The sequence below is a fragment of the Cupressus sempervirens genome, chromosome 10 (assembly GCF_028749045.1).
Source record: "Cupressus sempervirens isolate cs-2001-9-10 chromosome 10, ASM2874904v1, whole genome shotgun sequence".
NCBI classification, from domain to species: Eukaryota; Viridiplantae; Streptophyta; class Pinopsida; order Cupressales; family Cupressaceae; genus Cupressus; species Cupressus sempervirens.
Genome location: NC_143127.1, coordinates 572604851 through 572617286, shown reverse-complemented (window position 1 = coordinate 572617286; position 12436 = coordinate 572604851). Strand labels below are relative to the sequence as shown.

General features: G+C 37.4%; 1 protein-coding gene across 3 annotated transcripts in view; it reads left to right on the top strand.

Moving 5' to 3' along the window:
• Positions 1-12436, top strand: part of LOC149535170 (Haloacid dehalogenase-like hydrolase (HAD) superfamily protein) — a 284147-nt gene that overhangs the window by 40272 nt on the left and 231439 nt on the right. The gene's annotated exons all lie outside the window — the stretch shown is intronic.

Below are 12436 nucleotides of genomic sequence, written 5' to 3'. Positions count from 1 at the left end.
CATCCACCTCTAATGGATGTTCTGGACTCCCTCTGAATGTTATTTCCTTCTCTTCAAAGAAATATATTCAGTCATTTACTCAGTCCCATGACTACAAGCATCAAGTTCTTTTCCCGTAAATGAGTTCCATCCTGAAGGCATTTTGGAGAGAGATCTGAAGGGAAATACCAATGATAGAAGCATGCAAGATTTACTATCCCATAGTTATAGCGTGAATTAATAACTAAAATTCATGTGCATTAATCAAGCATGGAATACTCATCTTTTATTTAATAGGTCGTATAAGTCATGTTATTGGCCATCGCTTAGACTATCTCCATCGCCCAACAAGGTATTAACTTTCACGCTGATGTCATGTTTCATTTGTAATTGAACCATGTGATATGACCATCATCCTATAAATTCCATGCAGAATCCACTATTGCCTCCTTCTAAGGCCAACTCCGTTAATAATGAGAAGCCATTCATTTGTGAAAGCTCTTTTATATCATTATGTAAAGTGGATGAAACACCATGTAGTTTTTTTATTTGTTTGAATCAATAATTCCATTTATATAATTATATTTAATTCACATATTTAAGCCTTTAGACTCCTCAGCATTTATGCTCCACGGAGTTTCCAGGATTCGGGACGATTTAGGGGACAGGGATGGGGACGGGTTTTTGGTACAGGTACGGGTCGAAGCCAAAATTTAGGGGATGGGACCTTAGGGGACGACAATTAAAAGCATAGGGGGTTTTTCTATATCGAGGCAAAACTCAAATATGCATAACATAACATTGATAAACTTAAACCACTCATCATAAACATTTATAAAGTAAGAAGCTCAATACATTGATACAATTACAATGCACATGTAACGTAAGTATAACAAATTGAAATTAACAAAATAAACATACTAAGTACTCTCATAAATCATAATTCATTGCAATATATATGATGTAAATGTAGCAAAAATGCCCAAAGGCTCCAAGTATCATGCATGACATAAATGATAAACAGTATTAATAACTAATAGGATGTCACATGAAATCAAATACAAAATCCATAAAGTATCTGCAAATGTCAAATAATAAATGCCATTGCCAAATATATGTAGCGTACAGGCTATCCTCTACGAATCTAAATCTATGTCTAAATTTAAATCAGCACCATCATCCTCTGTGTCAGTGGTAGCTTTAGGCAGAGGGTCCTCATCCAATGGAACCCCAACCAATCCTGGAGGTGTGTCATCCTCCTCAATTTGCATAGCATCCTCGGGATTAACATCCCAACATAGTGCTGGAGTCTGACAATACTGAGGAGTTTGTCAATCACATAGGTGCAAGACATTGTGAACAACTACTAACTTCTCCGATCGTTTAGAGGAAAGGTTGTTCCTCTTTACTGATTGGACAAAGCTATATGTGGACCAATTCCTCTCAGCAACAAAGGAACTTGCAACTTGTGAAAGAAGACGAATGGCAAAAACTCTCAGCTTAGGTGCATCTCTACCATGCCATGTCCACCATCCAATAGGGTCCCTTTGAGCTAATGTAGCTCTATTTGTCTTTGCCTTAGGCCTACCAAATGTTTGACCATGAAGATTGGCAAAGTCAAGCCACTACTTCCAAAGAATACTAGCATCAATGTCATTAAACATTTTTGTAAGGGCCTTCAAGAAGCCCTCGTTCACCTATATTGAACAAATAAAAAACATATTACATTAGTAAAAATTACCAAATGTCAACTAAAGCAATTAGATATTTAAATTTAAATTGAAAACTAAAACAAAATAGTTGAGATTTTAGAACAAAGAATCACCTTCTCATCCCTAGATGGAGGCACTCTCCCTGGCCTTGGTGGATACCATTTAGGATTGACTGCATAGGCTGCCATATGAAGTGGGGTGTTCATTATGTTCCACCTCCTCATCACAATGGGCTTAAGTTGCTCCTCATAGAACACCAAATTGGGGTCCTTGGCATGAATAACATGCTTGATTTATGTAATGTCCCCGATTCAACATGTTTCTAGAGTTTGGTTTTGTCAGCTCATCATCACGACCCTTGTGAGCTGACGTTTGGATTTGGGGCTCTTTGTCAAGAAATCACTATTTTTAGACTTACTATTTTTAGTAAGTCACTCACGGCCAGTTACTATTTTTTGTTGAGCAGTTCAGGTTGGGTGACGTCTAGCTTTTGGAATATTTGATCTCTCAATGGATTTTTGACAAAGTAATATATATTTGGAGGTATGTTGGGTTTTAATGAATATTTAATGCACACTTAATTATTATTGTGCTTTATATTATAAAGTGTCAAGACTTTATATTATAAAAGTTGCTTTTAAGTGAAAGGTGTGTGGGTGAAGCTAAATAGCTCAAATTGCATTATAAATATGGCTTTTTGGGAGAATGAGAGACATCTTCATTAAATATATTTTCTAATCATATGATCTGGCTGAGGGTTTCTGAGTTTTGGAAATTGTTAATAATTTCATTGCAAATTGTGTTGTTGTATACAATTTGTTGAGTCTCCCTACTGTATCCTTATGGCTAAGGAGAGATTGGTTGTGAACGTCTCCAATTGTGGTGATCAAAGTTTTGACTGGGACCTGCGAATTCTGATTGTGGAGAACGATATTAATTCTGAAGACTGCATATCTAATTGGTAGTGTTTTGTGAGTTTGGAATTGTGTCTTTGAAGGCAGCATTGCACCTTGGGATTATAGACGTCTTTCTCTAAGGCTTGCATTCATTTTTCCAACTCTTGGAATTGGTACTAGCATCCACGGCTGCAAATTCAACGACCCACGCAACAACACTGAACACTTGTACATGTGGCTGACCTGCATTTTCCATTCGGTTATCGAATTGGTGTTTGGAGAGGTGTGATTCATTGTTGGAAGGCACCCATTGATTGCAGTTGTGAATTGGCATTGAGGAGCCAATGTTGATAATAAAGAGGGCAAAATTGGTGGGACAGCTAGCCAAATACATTTGCAATCCAAGTGCCATTTAAACAATTTGTATTTCTGATTAATGATTGTCCAAATAAAGTGCAACGTAGATTTTTCCAGTTATAGTTTGATTTCCTATATTTCCTTTTCAAATTTCTTGAAGTTATTGATTAATTTCTACAAAGGGAAAACTACAAAAAAATTAGAACTCTTAAAAATTACAAAAAATAAGTTGTGCATTAGTATTCAAATTGGAAGCCAGATTAGGTCTTTACAGTGGTATTAGAGCGGTTTCTTGCTAGCCTGTAGGAATTGGGCTCAGTTTGTTTAGAAGTTGATTACATTGTTTGGTTCCACATTTAGAAGCATGGACGGTGAACGGAGATTTCTACCAGGTATGCACTATACCCACAGGGGACATAATTCTCCTCCCTGAGAAGGAGAGCTTGAGATTTAGTTTGGTTCGGTTGGTAGTCTAGGTGATTCTAGTGGCATTGGACTATGAGCCACAGATGCTGAGGTTGATAGAGAAGCCATGCAGGCATTTAGGAATATTGCGGCTAGACAACAATAGATGACAGGTATGCTATAACAGTTGTCTGACACCTTGTAATAGTTAGCTTTGCCACGGGATTGGGGTAGAGAAAGAGTTCGAGACATTTCAGTTGGTTCCCATAGGTCACGAGTGGATGTGGGGCCTAGGGATGAGGATAAGCACAGGAGCGAGGATCATGTCAGGATGGATGATAGGGTGGATAGGATAGGTTATATCGGTGCTTAGGATAGGCCACAAAGACCCACTTTTCTGAGACCAGAGTTAGATGTAGTTAGTACCACTTTCGATGCAACACCCTTTGTTGATGATGTTCTGACTCGTTTTAATGAGTGGGGTGCTCTTCCTTAGGCACTGAAGGATAATTTGAGTTTTGACAGATATTTGCCACAAAAACGTGACCATTCTAGGGGTAGGCTTGCTATTGATAGACAACGGCCTAGGCACACTGAGCTTCAGCAAGTGGCTGGTAAGACGACACTAGCTCATTTCGATGGGAGTGGTAGAGTGACTACTAGAGCTTGGGTTCACAAGCTCGACACCTACCTCTCTTTGCGTCCTATGTCTAAGAAGGACGCCGTCAGATTTGTTGTTTTACACCTTGACGGGGTTGCACATGATTGGTGGTACCATGGCTTAGTATCTTTTCATCATGATCAGATTACATCATATCAGAAGTTTGTTGATAGGTTGATAGAGTGTTTTGACAAGGACCTCGAGGTTTATTTTAGGGAGTTGGCTCAATTGTGACAAACAACTGGTTTGGAGATATTTGTCAGTGAGTTTCAGAGATTGTCGGTGATGGTATATGACATATTAGAGAGGAGGGTTATGCTTTTCATTGAGGGCCTTGCTGAGCCACTCAGGGGTTAGGTTAAGTCATTAGACCCCCCCTCATGAGAGTGCAACTCCTTGGAGAGAGGAGAAACCTAAGGTTAAGCGTCCTGTTGCAACTCCTCTGGATCGGGAGACAATTAATTAGTTGAGGAAGTTGTGTTTCTATTGCAAGGGTCCCTATGATGTTGACCATCACTGTCCTATGAAGCCTAAGGGCAAAAATAGGATGATGGAGTGGTTTGATGATGATGAGGACAATGCTGATTTTTTAGGAGCAGTCTAGAAATTACGATCACGATTAGCATAGGATTGATGAGGATGAGGTGGATGATTCCAATCTCAAGGTAGCTTACTTATCCAACATGAAGGAGGGAGCTTTCAGAATGTGTGGGCTTATAGCTGGACAGAGTGTTATAGCATTATTTGATACTAGGGCTACTCATAATTTTATAGATGCTTGTTTGGTTATGAGGAGAGGTATACAGATGGAGGATTTTGAGGGCCTACAGGTATAGGTGGCTGATGGTTACACCTTGAGATGTAACAAGATGATTCCAGATCTTCTTGTGAGACTTAATACATATGTTTTCATCGCAGATTTTATGTGGTAGATATGGGGGGAACATATATAGTTCTCGGTATGACTTGGTAACACATGCTTAAGGATATCTACTTAAGCGCAGAGAGGATGGAGATGAGACTCAACAAGGACGGGTAACCCTAGATTCTTAAAGCAATTCGTAATGATGGGCTTAAGCAGATTTCCCTTCGGCGCATGTAGCATTTGGTACGTCATGAGGATATTATTGATTGGGCAGTGGAGTGCAGGGTTATGCCTACTCTGAAGAGTGTTGAGGAGTCAGATTAGCATCCAGATGTCTAGCAGTTGAGAGTCAAACATTCTAAAGTGTTTAATCATTTACCCCCTGTTACACCTCCGGATTGTGGGATTGAGAATATCATATAGTTGGAGGAGGGCACTAAGCCCGTTATGATCACACCCTATTGCCATCTGAAACGACTCAAAGATGAGATTAAGAAGACAATCCAGGAGCTTCTTGATATGGGGCATATTAGGTCGAGTAAATCCTCATTCGCTTCTTCAGTTGTGTTGGTGAAGAAGAAGGATGACACCCTTCGGACGTGCATTGATTATTGGATGTTGAATAAGAAGACTATTAAGAACCGGTATCCTATTCCATGGATTGATGAGCTCATTGATGAGTTGCATGCGGCAAAGTATTTTTCAAAGACTGGTTTGAGATCTGGATATCATCAAATCCAGGTTGGAGAGCAGGATATAGAGAAAACAATGTTCAGGTGTCATTGTGGGCACTTTGAGTTTTTGGTCATGCCCTTTGGCCTTACCAACGCTCCTGCTACTTTTTAGTCTACTATGAATAGGGTGTTTCATAGCTAGCTCCACAGATATGTGCTAGTTTTTTTGACGACATTCTGATTTATAGCAAGACGTGGGATGATCATGTTGTCCATTTGGATACAGTTTTGGGTATATTGGATCGGGCTTCCTCAAGTGTGCTCTGGGTGTGACAGAGTTACTTTATTTGGGGCATATTATTGGTGCTAATGGAGTTTGCATGGATCCAGATAAGATCCGTGCTATTGTGGAGTGGCCTACACCTGAGACCCTGACACAGTTGAGAGGGTTTATAGGTCTTTGTGCTTTTTATTGTTGGTTTGTGTCAGAATTTTGACGACATGAAGCCCCCCTCACAGATTTGGCCCGTAAGGGCACTTTTCATTGGTCGGTCCAGGCACAAGAGTGTTTTAAGAAGTTTAAGACTATCATGACTTCATGTCTGGTGTTGGCTTTACTTGATTTTTCTAGGCCCTTTGATTTGCATTGTGATGCTTCTGGAGAGGGTATTGGTGCAGTTTTGTCCCAAGATCGACATCCCATTGTTTTTGAGAGCAGGAAATTGTGAGGTCCAAAGAGATCTTTTAGTGTTTATGATAAGGAGATGTTGGCCATCATGCATGCTTTGACCAAGTTTAGGCAGTATTTACTGGGTAACAAGTTTTGCATTAAGACTGATTATAATAGTTTGAGGCATTTCCTTGGACAGAGGGATTTTAATGAGAGGCAATAGAAGTGGGTCCGCAAGCTACAATCTTATGATTTTGATATCTTTTATATCAAGGGGACTCAAAATATTGTTGCAGATGCTCTTTTGAGGAGATGTCATCTTTGTATAGTTATTGAGATTTCGGATAATTGAAGACATTTAATTATAGTTGAATACGCCAGGGATCAATGAGCTTCATGTATTTTGGATGGTAGTATTCAGGATGATGGATATTTGCTTTAGGAGAATTGATTATCTATAAGGGAAGGATATATTTGATTCCAAAGTTAGATGTGCATAGGATTATCTTGCGAGCATTCCATGATTCGCCTATGGCTGGTCACTTAGGGTTTTTCAAGACTTATAGACAGGTTCAGGAAAGATTCACATGGAAAGGGTTAAAGGTTGATGTTCATTGATATGTTCGAGAGTGTTTGGTTTGTCAGCAGAATAAACATGAACACATGTATCTTGTAGGTTTATTACAGCTGCTTCCTATTCCTGAGAGGAAGTGGGAAGGGATTTCCATGGATTTTATTGTGGGTTTGCCTAAAGCTCAAGGACGTGATTGTATATATGTGGTAGTAGATAGACTCATGAAGTATGCTCATTTTTTCCTTATTACCACTACCTATTTAGCTGTGCAATTAGTTGAATTATTTTTCAAGGAGATTTTCAGGTTGCATGGTCTATCCAAAACCATTGTGAGTGATCGTGATAGCAGATTTATGAGTCATTTTTGGTAGGAGATTTTTAGACTGTGTGGGACTGAGTTGACCCCTAGCACTAGTTATCACCCGTAAACGGATGGTCAGACAAAAATAGTGAACAAACGGGTTGAGAGATATTTATCGAATTATATTTCTTCTGAGCAGAAGGCTTGGGTGAAGTGGATTCACTTATGTGAGTATTGTTACAATTTCACTCATCACATGACCACTTAGATGTCACCCTTCAAGGCTTTCTACAGATATGATCTGTTGGGTGGATATTTTGCAATCAACAGTTTTGGGTAAAAATTCAGTCGCAAAATAGGATGACCAGCCACAGCGTGTGAGACAGAGTCTCTCCTACCTTAAAGGGAAGGCTCCCCCTTCTCATCGTTCCTTGGATCAACTCAAGGTAAGCAAGAAATTGAGAGATTTATAAATTGGGTGTTACTATTATCCTTTCTTCTTAACTTTCAAGAAAGGATCCACTTATTCGTAAGGCAAATAATGGCAAGGTGAATCTCTAATTACACTTCTATCACGATTTGGAAATAGTGATATCGATAAATTTTAACTAACTCAAAGGCTAGCCAAAACGTACCAGTTTGGCTCTAAGTCCTGTTGTACTTCTATGTGGTAAAATGTTTACAATTAGGGCACAAAGACTCCTAAAAGTAACAACAATCTAACTATTTTGCGAATCAAGATGAAAATACAAGCTACAGACAAAGCTTCTAGCTATGGATTTTCACAATTGTTCCTTGTCAAAGCTCGGGATTCAATTGTTTCTTAACTCTTTTCTATCAATCACAAGATACAATATCAATGACAAAAGATAGTATGAATCAAAGGTAACTTGAATGAATTATAGACAAAGCTTACAATTCACACAAATAACAATCTCACTTAATCAAAGTTAAGTCTTAAATGCTCCTTTGTATTCACTTTCTCTCAAAATAGTGCTACACAAACAAAGTTCTGTTGGCACAATTTCTCTAGAGCTCTCTTGCATAAAGATAATGATGATTTTACAATGAGGGGGGCACTCCTTTATATAGGCACAGGAGTTGAGAAAAAGATGGAGGAAAAAGTGGGAGCAACTCAACCAACTTTGACCTAGTCTAATTAGAAGAGAAAATATAGGGTTACATGCAACTGCACGTGCAACTCACATTACATCTTTTAAATACACATGTAACTCGCATTACATGTAATTACACTTTTTCATGTAATGCATCTTCTCCAACTACAAACATGAAAGAAGAAGAAAGAAGACGGAAGAGAAAAGAACAATTCTGAAAGGCCTTGTACTTGACGATGCAATCCTAGATGATAATAGGATTGGGAGTTCCTGTTCCTTGTACTGCTGCATTTACGTTGATAACCATAGTGTTGCGTCTTTTGACAACCTCTAGCTCTCTTTGATGAATTGTCCATTATCATGTGGAAACTTGATGTGATCCATCTTTTCTCGCTCAAGTTGTCGTGAATTGTCCTTTGTAGATCAGCACAAACTGGAGTCTTTGACACTTTGAAAACCTTCTTGACGATGTTCAGATGTACACTCGAAACAACTTTCCATCAGCATCTTTAACTCCCTTTTTTTTTTTTTTTGAAGTAAAGTGCTTGGTGCATGGGAATGCGTGTAAATGGAGATTGTCGATTTTCAAAAAGTGACTTGGGCTTTCAAGATGTCATTGCACAGGAAATGGATTACATGTAAATGCAACATGTAACGGAAGGTGGAGGGTGAAATGAGATGCAAGTGAGTGAAAGATACGCTTTACATGCATATGTGGATGAAGGCTAAGATGGAAACCATGGAAAGATACGGAAACACGTATTTGCTCATGGAGGTGTGAATGCATATGGAGAGGAGAAAATGACATCTTTTTGACTTTTCAAAAAGTGACTTTTAGTCAAAATTGGACATTTTAGATGCATTTACACGTAAGACATTTCGTGTAATCGTGTCGTGCGAATGAAAGCGAAAAATGAGATGGATGAAAATGGAAGTGGAAAATGGAATTACGTGCATGTGTGAATGGCAAATGAGGTGAAAAACATGTAATCACATTTGTCGGATGAGATGTGAGATGTAATGACATGGAAATGAAATGTGAAAAATGATAACGCTTTCGCATGTAATGAAGGAAAAACAAGTTTTTGGAAAAAAACTTGCAACTTCTCCAAATGGAGAAAAATCGGGAAACAAAAACACAAAACCAAAACAAAAGAAAAACAACATACCTTTGAAAACAACTCAAAACATGCCAAGATGCAATGCACTCCAAAGATGAAATTCGAATTTGGAACTTGGGGAAGAACCAAAAACATCAAAATGAAGGAGAAATTCATATTTTAAAGAAAAAATGCACATTCTAAGGCAAAGATTCTTACAAATGCCATTCATTCAACGATTTTATGCATAAAATCAGCAAAGATAAGCATGAATTAAAATGCATGAAAGAAGAGGTCCACTTACATGAAGATTAAGTGCCAAAAATGAAGGAGAAAGTGCTAAAATAGCAAGTTTTATAGTCTTAAGACCAATTCTCCCTTAAATCCGGATTTTCAAACAACCTTTTGACTTTTTCCGCACTTGCATGTAATGGATATTCAATGGTCGGATTTGACATGAAAGTGCCAAATAAATGGTCTCTAAAAACAATATCATGCATTTAAAATTCAAAAACAATCCCTTTTGATCAAATGTATGGGTTGAAAATGCAATTTTTTGAGTTTTTTGAACAAAAACATGACTTTTTAATTCAAAAATCTGGGCCATTTTTGCAAAAACGTGGCCAAAAACTGCATGTTTTTGAGTCATTTTTGACTTGTGAATGCAAAAACGACTTCCCCAAATGGATATACATGGATCCAAATGCAAAAAAATTGCTTTAAAACACATAAAAGTGGATTAAAACCCCAATTTTTTGGGCATTCTAAGCAAAAACGTGTTTCTCCAAGCAAAAACGATTTGGTGTTTTAACACCAAAATAATGATCACAATGTAATGGAATCAGCAAATAAGATCAAAACGATTTGATTCCAAGCAAAAACATGTTCCAAATTAAAAAATTTATGGAGTTTTTCGCAAAATCGTGCCCTAGCTTGGGAGTTTTGAACACATTTTTGGGTGCAATAAACTGATTTTTCATGAGGGCAAAATGATCACCTCTCTAAAACGTTTTGAATGCAACTGATTTCATCCAAATCCATGGAGAAAATCAAAAGTTATGATTAAAATAGGAGGTTTTTGGAGCAAGAACATGTTTTCTTCACATAATAGGACATTTTTATGTTCATTACATATTTTAAAACATGTTGGAAGGCAAAAGAGGACCTTTTAGAGTCCATTACATGTTTTAAAATGTCTTGAGACATAATCTCACTTTTTGAGACTCATTACATATTTTAAAATGTGCAAGTCTCCAAAATCTCACTTTTTGGAGTCACTTACATATTATAAACATCTTTCACCTTTTTGATGCACAAGCTTAAAAATTCAACTTTTCATGTCATTGCATCAAAAAGGTCCACTTTTACAAGCATTTGATGTAATGGCATGAAAAAGGTCTTCAAAATGAGTTTTTATATGCATTAGCATGAAAAGTTTTCACTTTTCATAGTTTTTTACATGCATATGCACATAAAATGTCCACTTTTAGGCTTTTAAGTTATGCATTTCCCTTATTTTTATAAAAATGTCAACAATATGGGTCAAAAATAACATTTATGCATCATATTAATCAATATAATACATAAACATTATATTAAAGTGACATTTATATAAGTATTTGATTTAAAAATAAAAAATTTAAAAAGTAACTATGTAGTTCTATAGTCGCTTTAAGTGAAAAATTAAAAAGTAACTCAATTTAAAATTATAACATAAAGTGCACTATAGTCACTTTAAGTTATGAATCTAAATGAAAAGTAACTTCAAAACATAACAAAAAGTGAGTAAAATGTTATATTTTCAAAAAGTGAATGTCAAAATGAAAATATAACATCATTTTTTTAATTCGTGCTGTTGCACCTAAAATGTCCACTTTTGAGGCACTAAAATGATCATATCTCTTGACTGACAACTCCGATTGACCTATAGGTTAGACCGAATCGAAGGGGAAAACGGAAGGCATGACATGAGCAAAACCAAAAGACTAAAAACAAACAAACACAAACTCAAAAGCAAAAAACGGACTTTGAAGGCTTCAAAAATCAAGCAAAGGCTCGACAAAAAACAAAACAAAAAAAGACTTGACGAAGGCCTTCAATAAAAAGATTCATTGTATCAATTGGTATCGATTGGTTGATCAATACTAACCAATTAAATAATGAAATAAACTTAGAGAAATGCGAAATTAATTTGAAAAAGTTTTGTACTGTTACCTACATTTTGTGGTGACAAAATGCAGGACAACATGATCCACATAGTTTTATGGATTTTTTATGTAGTGACAATAGAGTGCCAAGAGCAGGAGAATTGTTACAGGATAGCCAGGATGAAGTGAGGTATTTGAGAGACAACATATAGAGAGCACAAAATCAATAAAAGCGGTATGTTGATCAATGGAGAACAACTCGGACTTTCCAGGTGGGTGACATGGTTTACTTGATGTTGCAGCCATATCGACAGTTGTCTATCAAAAGGAGTGGTGTTGAGAAACTTAAGCCGCGTTATTATGGTCCTTTTTATATTGTGTGGCGAATTGGTGAGGTAGCTTACAAGTTGCATTTGCTTGATGATAGCAGGTTAATAATGTATTTCATGTTTCATGCCTTATAAGGGCTTTGGGTCGACATGTGGTACCATCTCCTGTATTGCCTCCATTAGATGATGAAGGGAGATTTGAGTTGATTTTGGAGGCAATTATTGATACTAGAGGGAGGCAATTGTGACGGAGGAGCATCCGTGAGTTTTTGGTTAAGTGGCAGGGCCTGTCCAATGAGGATGCTACCTGGGAGCCTGAGGATATTCTATAGCACCTGGGATTGGGATTGCTTGGGGACAAGCAATCTTGGGGAGGGAGGACTGTAATATCCCCAATTTAGCAGGTTTCTAGAGTTTGGTTTTGTCAGCTCATCATCGCAACCCTCGTGAGTTGACATTTGGATTTGGGGGTCTTTGTTGAGAAATTGCTACTTTTGGACTTACTATTTTTAGTAAGTCACTCATGGCCAGTTACTATGTTTTGGTTGAGCAATTTAGGTTGGGTGATCGTCTAGTTTTTGAGATAGTGGATCTCTCAATGGATTTTTAATGAAGTCATATTTTTCTTGAGGTATGTTGGGTTTCAATAAA